Genomic DNA, 15427 nt, shown 5'->3' on the forward strand with positions numbered 1-15427 from the left:
AAACCAGGATTCGGTTAGGTCATTGTGAAATGAATCGAGCACTGCATATCTTTATTGGCTACAGCGATATCTATAATCTTGTGGTCGATGTCTTGAAGCATGACCTAGATCCCTTGTAAAGGTGGATCACTCACTGTGAGATTGAGGTTAACTGCATCTCAAATTCACCTTCGTCAGAACACAGCTCATCCTTTCTCATGCTGGAACAAAGATACTGTCTGAGTATTCTAACTATGCTTCCTGCGTACAACTGTTCCACTGTGCTCAAACGGTTGACCGGCATCTGAGACAATTCAATTTCAGTTGAGTAACCTGTAAATCTGAAAAACAACATTCCAGCATTTCTTTGATTTCCACTACTGCTTTATCCTTATCAACAGTTAGGTATCTCGTTCCTCCACGATTGACTGACTTCCCTTAGTTGTACCAGTCCAAACACCCACCTTTCCCTTTTTTTAGAACTTGCATTTCCTTCCCATTGCTTCATTTTTGCAGGTGCCGTTACCTCATCAGACTGCAACTTTGTCGCAGCCTTGTGAGTATAGACACTTTCCTGCTCTATGAGTCAAGCGATGAGTTGGCTTGCCAGCAGCACATACTTTGGAGTCTGCATAACAAAATATATTTTCATATTCTTTTCATATTTGTAACATTTTAACAGATGCCTCTGTTCAAAAAGGAGAGGGATGCACACGTCCTTGCAAAGATGAGGGAAGATCCTACTGGAGCAGAGACTAGGAAAAGAAAATGGGAGCAGTAATGTCAACATCTGATGAAGCTTTATGTAAAAGCAAGAAAACAATCTGGCCATGGCAGTGAAAACCATACACGGAAACGAATCAAACTCAAAATCACACACACACACACACACAGAATATACAGTCTGTATAGTAGCCAAACAATTCACCTGTACAAATACATCCCTGCCAATATTCCACATGCATACAGTACTGAAACATAATCAAGGAATCAAGAATAGATCTTGTTAGATGATAAATGAACACAGAACTGCTTGTACTGTACTCTACTGAAACACCACTTAACACTCTTTGGTAGTGTGATATGTCACCAGGTGAGGGCGCTGGTGCCGCAGCTTTGAGGAGCAGCGGGCGGCTAGTCGATGGTAGGCAGCAGTTGCTCGTTTCCTCCAGCAGGGGGACTGGGCAGGAGGAAGCTAGTCAGAGGTTACCCATCTTGTGAGAAGCAGAGTTCTGTGTGCACTGCGTACCATTACAGGGCATGATTGTGAACACTGGTACTGATCCTTCAGGACTGACCAGCATATTTGTTTGCTTACATGCTTGTACATGGCTGCATCATTTGTGTTGTGAAATAAAGCATCACATCACAAAGCATCACACAAACACTATGATGTAATTTATTTCATACAAACAGGTCACAATGATGTGTTTTCATAATTACAAAAAGATGGCGTTTAAGGATAAACCTGATGTACAGTAGTATATTGCCCCGTAATGCTTTCCTTCATCCCATTGCCATATCACTCCTGTACTTCAAAGGGAAGAGTCTTCCAGAATACCACGAGATTTATTTTAAAGAACATTTACATTGAGTCATTTAGCTGACGCTTTCGTCCAAAGCGACGTACAAGGGAGAGAACAATCAAGCTACGATTAGTGTAACAATAAATACTATTTTACATAACAAATAGAAAAAAGTGCAGAAATGTAGCTAACTGTTAGTGCAAGTTAAGTTACTATATAGTCATCGTATACCCATTTTCCCACAGGTTGACCTGGTTCCTCGGGTTCTTAATGAAATGTCTGTTACATACTTCGGGCAAAGTACAAAAAGTGTGAGGGCACTTTGCGGTGCACTCATAAAGTTTTATTATTATGTTTTATCATCTGTTCTATATTCCATGTCACTTGCCCTTTCACATTTTCAAGATTACAAGACTATGCAGCCTCAGAACCAACCAGGATGCATGGTTGATCATCCCCTCCTAACTATATTCTTAGCTTCCGTTTCAAAATTATTAACTAATTGGCAACATTGTTGCAATGGTGAAAATAAATTTTGCCTCAGTCATGACTAGAGCTACTATATCCCTGAACCCAGCAAGCTGTTGTTTTCAACTATTAACAAATGAGGATAGAACCCGTCAGAAGCACGTCACATTCTATGATGTTCTGTTGCAAATGAGGTACTTTAGCAGGTATGATACCCACAAGTACCTAACAGATATGATACCCACACAGTTTCATGACGCAAACTCTGTACTCTAACTGTTCAGTGGTAGGCTGCACAGAGCAGCATACATCCTTGTGCACTAACCACTTTTCATGTTGACTGTTTTGCCAACCTGGACAAGTGTAACGCCAATGTCACAATAGCATGTAGTGGTTGGGGGAAATGTGTTCTACTTTAATCTATAATTTGTCAGGCAATATAAGTAGTTCTTTTTTTCTTCTGGTATGGCTACAGATTTTTGTCTTTTATGTATGTATTACCTATAGGCAATCAGCTCTTTCATAACATGAGGTACATGAAATAACTAATTATTAAGTAACACTATGCAACAATTTGACATTTTTGAAGTATGGTTTTAAAGGCAACTAGTTTTGGTACCATCCTCAAATTAATTTTGATAGCATATGGCCATGTGAAGGACAGATAAACACCTCTGTCCCACTAGCCATCCAGGATATGCCCTATGTATTTCTATGTACCGGGCTTGAACACCCTGCAAAAATGGAAGAAAAGCTTTCATGACATTTCCAACTATACTGCCAAAAGATACCAGTTAGTGTGTTGACAAGTTTATAATAGTGTCAGCTGGCTGTTGGGGTTGTTTGCAAGGTTTTTGCATGCCTTTTAGGTAGTTAGCTTGCTAGTTTTGGAACAAAACTCCTTATTGCTGCTTTAAAAGAGCTATGTGGTATTTAATGACACTCTTCTGACAATAAAAGTTTATATAAAGTTGTACCAACATCCCCCCTTTGGTCATCAGATTGGGTGTGAGATCCAGGTAGCACAACTGTACAAAGTCCATGAGTGAAAAGAGATCATTGGTCAGACAGTTAAAAGTTGTGGTTAATGTCTGGGCAGTTGTTCAAAATCAACAAATACATGTTCTTTGCCACTTCTATGACAATCACTGAACATAATTTGATACTACATATGATTGGTTAAATCAAAATCACGGAATATTGTGAAACTAGACAAAGTCATCCAAATATATGATTTTGTGTGGCTTATGAGGAATTAACATGTCCAACCCCTCATCCCATTCCCTCGACAAGTTTGTTGAAACTGTCCACTAGGAATTTTGGTGTTTTGTTCTTCCAGTTTGCCTTAGCAATATTGTTTCTTATGGTCATATCAATAAAAAAAAGTCTAATTAAACTTAACTGGACTGAGTGGGAGAGAGAGAAACCATCACTTGACAGATTATTTACCTCAAGTTTTATTTTCATCTGTGTGCACATGTCCTCCAGTGTCATGTGCTGCAGTGGTTGATTTCTCCCTCCTCCTTTGTAAGTCAAGCTCCACTCTGTTACACAGTCTGTCTGTTTTGCTATGAACACCTCTGTTTTCAGGGTAAAAATACCTGGGGCTAACGATGCCACTAGCCTTTTCCTTTCTATGCCTCTAAACTCAGTGTCAGGAAGGCCACTGTCATTGGCTTTTATGACCTATTCAAAGACATTAAGGCCAATCATTGGTTCCACATCTTTACTGACAAAGCAAACTGAACATACGTCAATGCACCCTTAAAATGGGATTCCAATGCCATTAACAGTTCCTCATTTTCCATAAGATCGCTTTTAGGGTTGACCGGAGGATGTTGTAAATGCTTGGACTTCCATTCCTCACTCAAATTTGGAGTCTTGTGCTCCTGTATCCCACAGAGTTTGAGTTTTCACTTTGTTCATGGCACACCACACTGGTACTTTTTACCATTTAACTGCAAAATTCTTTTGCACTTGGTGGGTGTCATTGTGAATGTCACTGTCACATTTAAAACTATGGTTGCAGTCTGGTATCCTGTCCCGCTGACACTTGTTGCAGTGTCTTTTGAGTTTTTTATTCCCCGATGAAGCAGGTTTGGCATAGGGCCTATAAACAGTAACCCTCTTACATTGGACAGTATAGATAGACCCATGGTGCTACTGGACAGGTAAGCTCCCTTAAAGCGCAATTGCTCTCCTCCAGTTTTGAAAACAAGGGATTTTCTCTGGGTACTGTTCGGCGACGCTCGCTTCCAGGCAAAAAAAAGACAACACCCCTTTATCGAGTTCGGCGAAGCAACTTTTGATTAATAACCATGGTAACCAATCGCTTAGCACTAACCTGCTCCAGGGCAGGCTAACCAAAGTTTATCTGGCTAAACTTGCCACACCCACGCCAAAAGGAGGGATCCCATTGACAAGGAGTCATATAGTTTGATTAGCGTAGGAAAAGTTCTTTGCGATCGCCAAGAAGATCCATTTTTCCATCATGATGAGTTCTTGTATGAGTGCTACCGATCCACCCAACAAGGAATAATTAATTTATAAGACCTTCTCGAGTCATTTATTGCATACACCACCGTAGAACATTGAATGTCTTCACTTTCTTGCGAGTGGTAGCCTTCATTTTTGTAATGTCGGCGATGCGGAGAACAAAGCACTCATAATTATATGACAGTGGTAGCCTATTAGTACAGTTGAGACATTGGTACAGTTGATAAACCCAAAATAACTTTCATGCTCAGCCTGAGATGTGATTTTTAGTTTGCACATGAATACTAACGTTTTCTTTGATCCAAGGAAATTTGAGCACATAACCCATCTCCATTACGGAGATATTGGGGAAAGTTGTTTAAGATCTTGATTTTATGTCCCTTCTACAATCACGATGTTATTAACCATACGTCATCAACAAATGCAACTTACATCATTGCAAACGTATAGTTTTGCAAACGTGTCTAGTTTTTGTGCAGTAGTTAATAAAGTCTACCTCAGTCTACTTCACAGCATATCATTTTTGTAGAAAAGGTGGATGCATGATAAGAAGAGAGAAATACACACAATATATTTTCATTGCTTCAATTTATTGAATTTCTTATTAAAACATTTACATTTAGTCATTTCGCAGACGGTTTTATTCAAAGCTATTTACAAGGAGATGTAAAACTACAATAACTAGGGAAGCGAAGGGGTTCGGACCAGCAACCTGTAGCATGCAATCCATGAGCTCTAACCACTGCACCAGTCACATATTAGATATCAGAAAAGATATCACATCTTAGACAGCCTAAAGACAGTTTCTTATATTGCTGTCACAGACGCGGCAGTGTTGAATTTTGACATGATTATGCTCTTGAATTCTTCATAATGTGTTCATGGTCATATCCTGCCTTAGCGGAGAAAAAAAATTTGTCTTTTTCTTTGAGTTTAGACTTTTGTTCGGGGAAAAAAAATCATGGTTTTGATGATCGACCTATCCTGCCTTTTGAAGCAGGACGTGCATGCGCAATTTTTAGCCTGGGACAATTTAACCTGAGGATTTTTTATCTTAGCGCACGTCGCCAGACAGGCTTGACCTGTTCTCATTTAGCGAGCTATATTATCTCGTGTCGCGAGCTAAATTAATTATCTTAGCTTCAGTTGTACCCGAACAGGGCCCTGGTCTGATTGGTAGCTCTGTCTGGAACCAAATCACCCTGGACAATTGTGTTGTCATTAGTTTCCACTAAATTCAAACTAAATGTATGTGAGGCTTTTCGGTAGATTATTTTCTGAGCCGCTGATTTTCTTTGTACTGTGTGACCTGCATTTTCCCTACCGGTCGTGGTGCAACCGCACACTCCTGCCCCATGTTTGCAACCACTAGCGCACCCAAACAGACATGGTTTGCACATACACACACACACACAAGGGTGGAAGTTTGTGCCATCTACTAGATGGTGTGTCCGACAGAGAGCAGCGCCGCCAGAAAACCCAGAACATTTATTTTCGGTTCTGACCTCATTGAACTCCTAATTGCCTAGTCTGGCAGAGGGGACACTAAAAATGGTCTTGGCCAACAGTTTTATTTATTGCATAAGTATTTCTTTGTTTTATGATGTTGAGGAAATACCATGTTTATGTCTCAGAGTCTTTTTGTCAGGGCCCCGTTCGGCGTAGAACTGAAGCTAAGTTAATCAATTGTCATTTTAGCACGTTAGGTTAATCTCGCTTAATGAGAACAGGCTATACAGGTCTGCCAACGGCTGATCCACGTCCTAATCATGTGGCTTAATGTTAGCCAGGCTTAACTTGCGCGTGCATGTCCTACTTCAAAAGGCAGGAAAGGTTGATCACCAAAACCATGATTTTTTTAACGGTAAAATAGGCTAAACTCAAAGAAAAAGACTAATTTTTTGTCTCAGCTAAGGCAGGAGATGACCATGAACGCATTAAGAAGAATTCAAGACCATAAGCATGGCAAAATCCAACAAGCCGCCGCTGCGAGAACAATACAAGAAACTGTCTATGGACTGTGTACACGGTGATATCTTTTGGTAATTGGAATATGTGACTTTGGTGCAGTGGGTAGAGTTCACGGTTTGTATTCAAAAGATTGCTAGTTTGATTCCCCTACCCTTCGTATCAATTGTAGTTTTACATATCTTTTTAAATCGCTTTGAATAAAATGACTATGACTAAATGCCGGTTCGATCCCCGACCAGTAGGAAAAATGTGGGCGGGGGAAGTGGTAGAGCACCGCTCTGTCCACATCCATGGCTGAAGTGCCCTTGAGCAAGGCACCTAGCTAACCCCGGTCACTGCTCCCCGGGGCGCCGCCAAAGGCAGCTCACTGTTCTGGGTTAGTGTAACTTCACTGTGTGTGTTCACCGGGTGCTGTGTGTGTCACTAACCTGGATGGGTCAAATGCAGAGGTGGAATTCAGAGTGTGTGTGTCTACACCACCTCTGCCATAGAGTCACTTTCACTTCACTTTTCATAAATGTATTAATAAGAAATTCAATAAATTGAAGCAATGAAAAGAAATTGTGTGTATTTCTCTCTTCTTATCATGCTGTTAAGATCCCAGCGATCTAAGACATTTGTACTGCTTGTGTTCTGTTTGCTACTGTTTTACTGTGTTTTCCTATGTTTGTTTTGTTCCTGTGATCAGGCCATGTGCGTTTGTTTATTGGTTGCAGACTCCGCCCTCTGCCTTTTCCCTGACCTTTCAGTAGGCCTACTCACCGGTTTCCCTTTTTACCCGTGATTTGTTGGCCTAATTGTTCTCCCTTGCCTTGTTAATTCCCCTTATTGTTTTCACCCGTGTATTGCTCTGTTCCCATTCTTTTCGCTGAAAGTTTGTGCATGAATTCATTTCACCTGTGTTAATTATCCTTGCCCCAATGTATCGTTGATTGCTTTACCTAAAATGTTTCACCTGTGTAATTCTGTTCCCCCTGCTATATATTGTTCTGTCCCTCTTTAGTTCACAGTGGGATTGTAATTCTTATCGATGCGAATCTATGTCTGAATCCTGTGTTTTCCGAGTACCTGGTATCGTATACGTTTTCTGTTTTGAGATCTTCTGTGTTTTGCCTTTGGGTTTCTGTTTGCCTGTAATCTCTTTTAGACTTTCTGATTTTTGCTCTTTTGGGATTTTGCCCTTTTTGGAATTTTTGTGTGTTCTGTTCTGAAGAAAATAAATCTAAAGAGGTTTTTGCAATCTGGTTTGCGATTGGGTCGTTGCCGTGAGAAAGCCTAACACATGCATCCACCTTAATCATTTTCTACAAAAATGATATGCTATGTATGGTGTAGTAGACTAGACTGAGTAGTTGAGACTTTTTGCTTAATTCACTACCGCACAAAAACTAGACACGTTTGCAAAACTAGACATTTGCAATGATGTTAATTGCATTTGTTGATGACGTATGGTTAATAACATCGTCATTGTAGAAGGGACATGATTAAATCAAGATCTTAGGTAGGTAAGACAACTTAATAATATAATTATGAGTGCTTTGTTCATTACAAAAACGTAGGCTACCACTCGCAAAAAAGCGCAAGACATTCAATGTTCGACTGTGGTGTTTGCAATAAATTACTCGAGAAGGTCTTGTAAATTGATTATTCCTTGTCGGCTGAATCGGTAGCACTCATACAAGAACTCATCATGATTGAAAAATGGATCTTGGCGATCGCAAAGAAATCTGCTAATCAAACTAACTCTAATATGACTCCTTGGTCAATGGGATCCCTCCTTTTGCCGGGGGTGTGGCAAGCTTATCTAGCTTAACTTAGGTTAGCCTGCCCTGTAGCAGGTTAGTGCTAAGTGATATGTTACTATAGTATTTTATCGGAAGTTGCTTTGCCGAACCAAAAAGAGGGGCGTTTTTTTAAGCCTGGAATCTACGCCGAATAGGGCCCAGGTATGTGCAACTATGTTGACCCTTTTTAAATGCTGATTGTTGTCCTCTCTTTAGGTGAGGCTTAGCAGGTATTTTTTATAGATTTGTACTGCTGATTGTTGTCCTAGTTTTGTGTCATGATTGTGCCTTAAATGGGCCTAGATTGTGCCAAGCATGTGCCTAGTTTGCTGTGATTAGCTGCATGAACAGTTTGTGCCCAGAGCTAGTTGCCTAGATTTTGTGTGTACTGTTTGTGTTTTGATTTGTTTGTTTGTTCTGTGGGGTCGATACCAGAGTTCCCCTTATAAATAAATAAATATATTTTAACTTCTATCTCCTGCACTGTGTTTTTCCCCACATCACCACCAAGTCCAGTCGCCCACATCCCAAAAATGTGGGGTGACCCCCTTGGTCCCTCAAACAGGGCTTCTTTGATTTCACTCAATAGTTCCTGGTTCAGGCATTTTCCTTAAAGCAGCACAACGGATCAATAGCTATTCGCTAAAGGTATGCTAGCAGCTAAAACTAACGAAATCTCTTGAAATGTGCTGACTTTGACATTATGACAAACTAGTTACTCAACGACTGTCCTTACACAGTCAAACATCAAGCAAGTGCAACACAAGACCAAGCAAGACGGCAAATGAGCTACTTACTAGATCGGCAGAAAGTAAACAAGTCAGAGAGGCGGGCTGCAGCAGGCAAAACTACAGAACGCAGTTATATGCCTATGGACCCTGCTATGGCAATGGCACGGAGGCGATTCTCCATATTAAAAGTCATTGTAGCGCCCCAATTTTTTTTAAGCTGTTATTTTAAGGTTAAACTGCTTATCCTAACCCTAATCCTGAAGTATAATTGTTGCATAATCGCTGACTAACGTGAGTAAGAGTGGGCATGCGCAAAGATGATGGAAATGTGCTCCCACCTGGTTTTGGACTTGGTCCAGATAATTAGCATAGTTAACTCAGCACTGCTAAATAGCTCTGCCACTTTTCAGTTAATACTGGGTTTCGGTATCCATCCCTACTAATAGTGCCGTAGCTTGCTTGAGTGTTGTTGTGTTTTCGTGGTTGTCATGTAGATAGTTCCCATGATTCTGTGTGATCCATGTTGATGTTCAAATCCAGAATGCGTCTAATAACCTGTGTTCGTATGTAATTCTATTATCCATTTGAGTATGTGTGCCATGCATATTTGGTTATGTGTGAATTTCTGTTTGTTAGTGTATTTGTCTACCCTTGTTATGTCATAGTGAATAAAAGGCGCTTAGCTCGTCTGGTAGTAGGACAGAGGACTGGGTCTCAATAGTTGCGTGTACATGTGTCTTTTTCGTAAGCCACTCTGACGGAATCGTCTTCGCGAGTAGGTGTGAAAAATTTTAAGGGAAACAGCTCTTGTTGGTACGTGTATATGAACCGAAATTTAAGCCTCTTACCTTGCCTTGGGCATGCGCAAAGACGACGGAAATGTGCTCCCACCTGGTTTGTTTACTAACAACATCAACGTGGATCCGCATCGTGCACAGGCAGTGTAGTGGCTAAAAGTTCCCTTTCTATCAGTAAATAGTTCTTAACATTTTCTTTGAATAACAACTCTCAGACGGAAAGAAAACGAATCTACGCGTGTATGTGTTTCAACAACGATAGAAAAACTGTGTTTGCTCCGTCTTTTACTGAATTCTGACCAGTGCAACAAATGTGACAGTTGATACATTAATGCATGAGCTTCCAAGCAATGCAATGCATGAGCACTCAGAAGTATTTTAAACTTAAATGTGAACTATAAATACAAATATGCTATCACTATAATTAACAATCACTAAATATGAATGTAAATGATATAATGTCTATATCTGAACAATATGAAAATGGCACTAACAGGCAGCTTCCGAGTTCCGTTTTGCAAAGCAATTCACGTTCAGAACAATAGGTGGAGTAAAGTTTAATTCACGTTAATGTTTTTGTACATGCCTGACATTTGCTCGGCAGATAGATAACAGGTTCTCTAACAGAAAGTCTAAAACTTGAAGTTCTTTCAAACCTTTACTTGCGAAGCACTGTAAAACTGAGTAGACATGCAGAATACATTTTAGTAATCTCATCTCGTAACATTCGTTTCACATAGCATTGCATGTGATGGCAACTATGTTAGCTTAATGCTAACGTATAGGAGACCGCGCTAGCGAATAGCATATTCATCAAAGTAAACAATTCAAACACATCAGCCTTGTTTGACCCGCCTTGTTTGAGCTCACCGATCGGCGTAGGCCACCTCTCTCGAAAAGCTCAGACATCGCCGGAAAATTGAGAGTTAAATTTAGGCGTGAGCTACATGAGGCAATTATAAGCGAGTTACGAGCTTTAACTGGGATAAACGCGATTTGGGTTAAATTGGGTGGGTTAAATTGACACATGTATCCGGGGCTAATGTAACCCCTCCCTTTATAGTCTCTTATGGCTCAGTCCACCCCAAATGCGCCTGGGGTCAGAGCCATGGTAGCTGGACTCCACCTTGGTTCTGTAAGCCCTTTTTTCTGCTTTGATGGCCTTCAAAAGGTCATATCTGGCCTTCCTTTACTGATCAGGGTCCCCAGAGTAAACCCAGGGTTTCTGACTGGGGAAAGACCAGACAGCCTTCTTAGGGACGACGTCATTGATGCAGTGTTGAATGTAGCTGGAAATGGTGTCAGTGTATTTGTTTATGTCCCCATCTGCTTCCCCCCCGAAACATCAGCCTGTGTCAAAACAGTCCGAGAGTCGCCACACTCTTTGATGTACTGTCCTCCTAACCGGTATGACCTGTTTTAGCTTTTGTCTATATGAGGGGAGGAGAAGTATGGAGGTGTGATCAGCCTTATCAAAAGCAGGGTGGAGGAGGGGGTTTTTACTACGTTTACACAGAGCCTGGATTGCCTGAATCCAGAAACATTTTTGTATCCGGTGTAACAGGCCATAGTATACCCCCAATAAAGGCCAAGCTAGATTAAACCCCGGGTATATTATGGCCTAGGCCAATTTATACTTCGGGGTATAAATTGGCCTAGGCCAATTCATACCCTCAAGCCAGATTATACCCCCATGATATCAATAGTGTTGAGTGATATACACAAGAATTATAAAATAAATTAACATTTTATTGGGGGTTCAGCTTTGTCAGGTAAATTAAGTGAGAAAGTGAAAAAGTGAAAGTCATCTCTATGGCAGAGGTGGTGTAGACACACACACTCTGAAATTCACCTCTGCATCTAACCCATCCAGGGAAGTGACACACACACACAGTGAAGTGAGGTTACACACTAACCCGGAGCAGTGAGCTGCCATTGGCGGCGCCCGGGGAGCAGTGATCGGGGTTAGGTGCCTTGCTCAAGGGCACTTCAGCCGTGGATGTGGGCATGGGAGAGCAGTGATCTACCACTTCCCCCGCCCACATTTTTCCTACTGGTCGGGGATCGAACCGGCCACCCTACGGTTTCCGGCCTGAAACCCTAACCAGTAGGACACGCTAACTGACTTAAATCTTAAAACTCTAAAACATTACTTCAACCAGAAAAACTGAAAAAAATATAAGACTTCCACAAAGATCAAAGATTATTACATCCTGAAACATCCACAAAGATCACAGATAACACTTCTCAGTTTGTTGTGTTCTTCCAACCTATTTTGAAGCCACACGGTTTCTCTCCCGTTATTGCAGTGCGTTGTGTTTTATTTTCTGTCAAGTTATAATAAAAGAGTGTCTAGATATCTATTATTTTTCTTCCAGTACCAGAGTCCAGAGTGCTTGAACTTAAGCCATCATCTAACATTTGTTAGGACGTCTTTTGCATGTCTGGGCATCTCAGGAAGTGGAGGAGGGATACAGAACTGAGAAACATTCAACTCATGATATTAAGAATGTACTGCACTTGTTTCGAAAAATATATAAATTTGTTGTCAATGGACTGAACGTTAAACAAGTAAGATGGTTGGAAAAGCAGGTTTGGAATACCGTCTCCGAGTTCGGACGAGAACTCTAGCACGTCGACCTTGTTTCTTCTTCCTCCATCTTGTAGGTAAACAAAGCGGCAGACAAAAAGCCCGCTGCAGTCCGAGCTCGTACTCCAGAATGTCGTAAAATAGTCCTTGCCAAGTGACAATCTAATATCCAGAAGTGTCCGCTGGTCTTACTGAATGAGCGACCCTGCAACATGGACGAAACAAACTACTTACGATACCAGAACAAACAAAAAGCTAGGTAGCAGCGACGGAGCTCTCGTCAGTGCGGCCATACTGCAGGCACACCGGAACCTTATGAAAATTATCTTTATCTTTGTTCAAGTTAATAATTTACATTATCATGCATATTTTTTTTTCTTTCAAGTAACACTATTTGTAAAATGGTTGGACAATTTATGGGTACCAAAGACGTTAATTCCGTGAAGCCTGCCGCCATCTTTGTGTCCGACTCAACCATTATTCCAATTGTATTATACGATTTTTGTACCCAATAGTAGCTAGTTAGTCATATACATAGTAATAACTTATTATTAATAATAATAATAATAACACTAATAATAATAATATAATAATAGTATTGTTTTTTTTTTATTGAAAGGTTCTTCAAATTTAGACTTTTTAAAAGCAGTATTTTCTCATTTTGGTGGTAAGTTAGTTAGCTTTCATAGTTAGCTAACAGACTGGGTCATGACTATGGACATAGCACATCTGAATGAGGCAGAAAGACAGCAATATTTTGAAAAACATTGATTAATGCCTGGGATCCATATTTCATTAGTTATTACCTTCAACTTTATTTTGTCCCATAAAGTCTGCAAAGCATCTGCCCTAACTTTCTTTTCCCGACATTTACATTTATCTTGTACATAATCCATCCCCCTACAACAGAGATTTCAATGCCTGTCAATATAGGGTATGCAGTTGCAGGATGGGCGAGACGAAACCAAGATGTGGCATTTGGAGACAAAAAATATGTATGTGATCACAGGACAGGTAGCTAAGTAATTCAAACAGCGATTATCAACCGTGTTATTTAAGTGGTGGTCAAGAGTGCCAATATGGGCTAACGAGTTGTAGCTAAAAGGGCTAAGCCGCTAGCTAGCTATTAGCTATCTAGCTTGCTCAGGAGAGTTCAGCTTTGATAAGACACAGCAATTATTCATGATTGTATCAATTGTATATCTAGGTTTCTTTGGTGACTGTTGTCACATCCAACAGCACAACACATCCCGGGCATTTTGAACTCTCTGTGGGTTGTGACCGTAAACAGCTCGCTAGCTATTAGCACTGTAGCTTGCTCAAAAAAGTATAGCTTTTGATAAGACACAGCAATTATTCACGATTGTATGAACGTGCTGAATTTCACTTAACGGGTCAGTCATTCCCTAAATCTTTAGAAATAGAATGAAATTGTATCTGGGGTTCTTTGGAGACTGTTGTGGCATCCAACAGCACAACATATTCCCTAAGCGTTTTGAACTTTCTGTGGGTTGTAACCGTGGGTTGTGACCGTAATGTGTCTGTGTCGGACACAAAGATGGCGGCGCTTAGACATAGTGACGTCACATGGTTTCCATGAATACATTCATAGTTCCAGTTATGAAACTGGGAGAGGCACAGTTCACTGCTTTGCTTGTGACTACGCCATTTTTTTCAGCATCATCTCTTTAGATATTAGCATAAATGTGATTTGATTGGCAAGTGCCTGGGCTCCTGTATTTGCATAAATCAGTTGGATTGGCTGACGCATGTGTTGCCTATCGAAAAGTTGAAACATTTTCAACTTTCGGCACAAACAACGCAACAGAACGCAATAGAACCACAATTCAGTTAGAAAACGGATGACATCACCCCATTCAAAGTCAACTGGGATCTGTCAACATTAATGGATTAACGCATACATGTCAGCCAGGCGCAACAGCTGGCTTACATGTATGCGATGCTTGATGGATGCTCGGCGGATAATGGAGAGTGTATCCGGCACATGGGAACGTTTATAGTGAGAACGACAGATCAACAACCAATCACACCGCTAGCAAGCAGTTTACCTTTTGGGTAGCATGATAGCATTATATAGCCGGCTCAGACACCTTGCAAATCCCCTCAGACGTATTTGTCAGGTTTAATAATGGGGTTTTTACATTGTACAGTGTCTATTTCTCGGTAACTTAAAAAAAATCTAAGCAATAAAAAGGCAAACAACTTTTATGTCCAAAAACGTCCATCTATTTTTTTCAGCGTCGCGATCTTTAGATATTAGCATAAGCACAATTTGATTGGCTAGCACCTGCGCTGCCGTATTTGGAGAATATTTGATTGGCTGAGGCATGCGTTGCCTCTTGAGAGGTTGCAAAATGTTCAACTTTTGGCGCAAACAACGCACCGCAAATTAACCAAAATTCAATTCGACAACGGATGGCTTCACCCCATTCAAAGTGAATTGGGATCCATCAACGTTGACGGATCAACACAACCGTCTGAGAAGTCAGCCAGCGAGATGTCTTCATGGAATGAACACAATGGTGAAGCAACCTCTTTGTCACATGATCGGCAATATAATGAAGGAAAATCACAGCTGTAAAATGTGAAGGAGATAAAGTTTTCATACCAAACTTATAAAGCTCTGTTTTTCATAAGATTATCCACAGTATTTAAGTCGATAGTAAAAGCTAATTAAACACTGATATCGGGGTCAGCCCTATGTTCCCACATTTCTACGTTTTTTTTTTTCACTGACAATTTTGAAAATTAGGCCCTATGTTCCCACAGCCTTATGTTCCCACAGACCTATGTTCCCAGATTCATTTTGAAAAATGAGTCCCGATGTTCCCACATTTCTGAGCTCAAGAGCTAGCTCCTTCAAATCGCCAGCTACGATATGGTGAACCCTTAACTACCAGGTAGGGGTAGTAATGTTGGAACTGTAGGAACATCATGCCTAATTTTGTAATGAATATTAGAGTTGTGAGAACACAGAGCTGTGGGAACCTAAGACCTAATTTTGTTAAAGCTCTTAGAAATGTGGGGACATAGGGCTGTGGAAATATAGGGCTGTGGGAGCATT

Source organism: Sprattus sprattus, assembly GCF_963457725.1.
Source record: "Sprattus sprattus genome assembly, chromosome: 4".
In the NCBI taxonomy this organism is placed as follows: domain Eukaryota; kingdom Metazoa; phylum Chordata; class Actinopteri; order Clupeiformes; family Clupeidae; genus Sprattus; species Sprattus sprattus.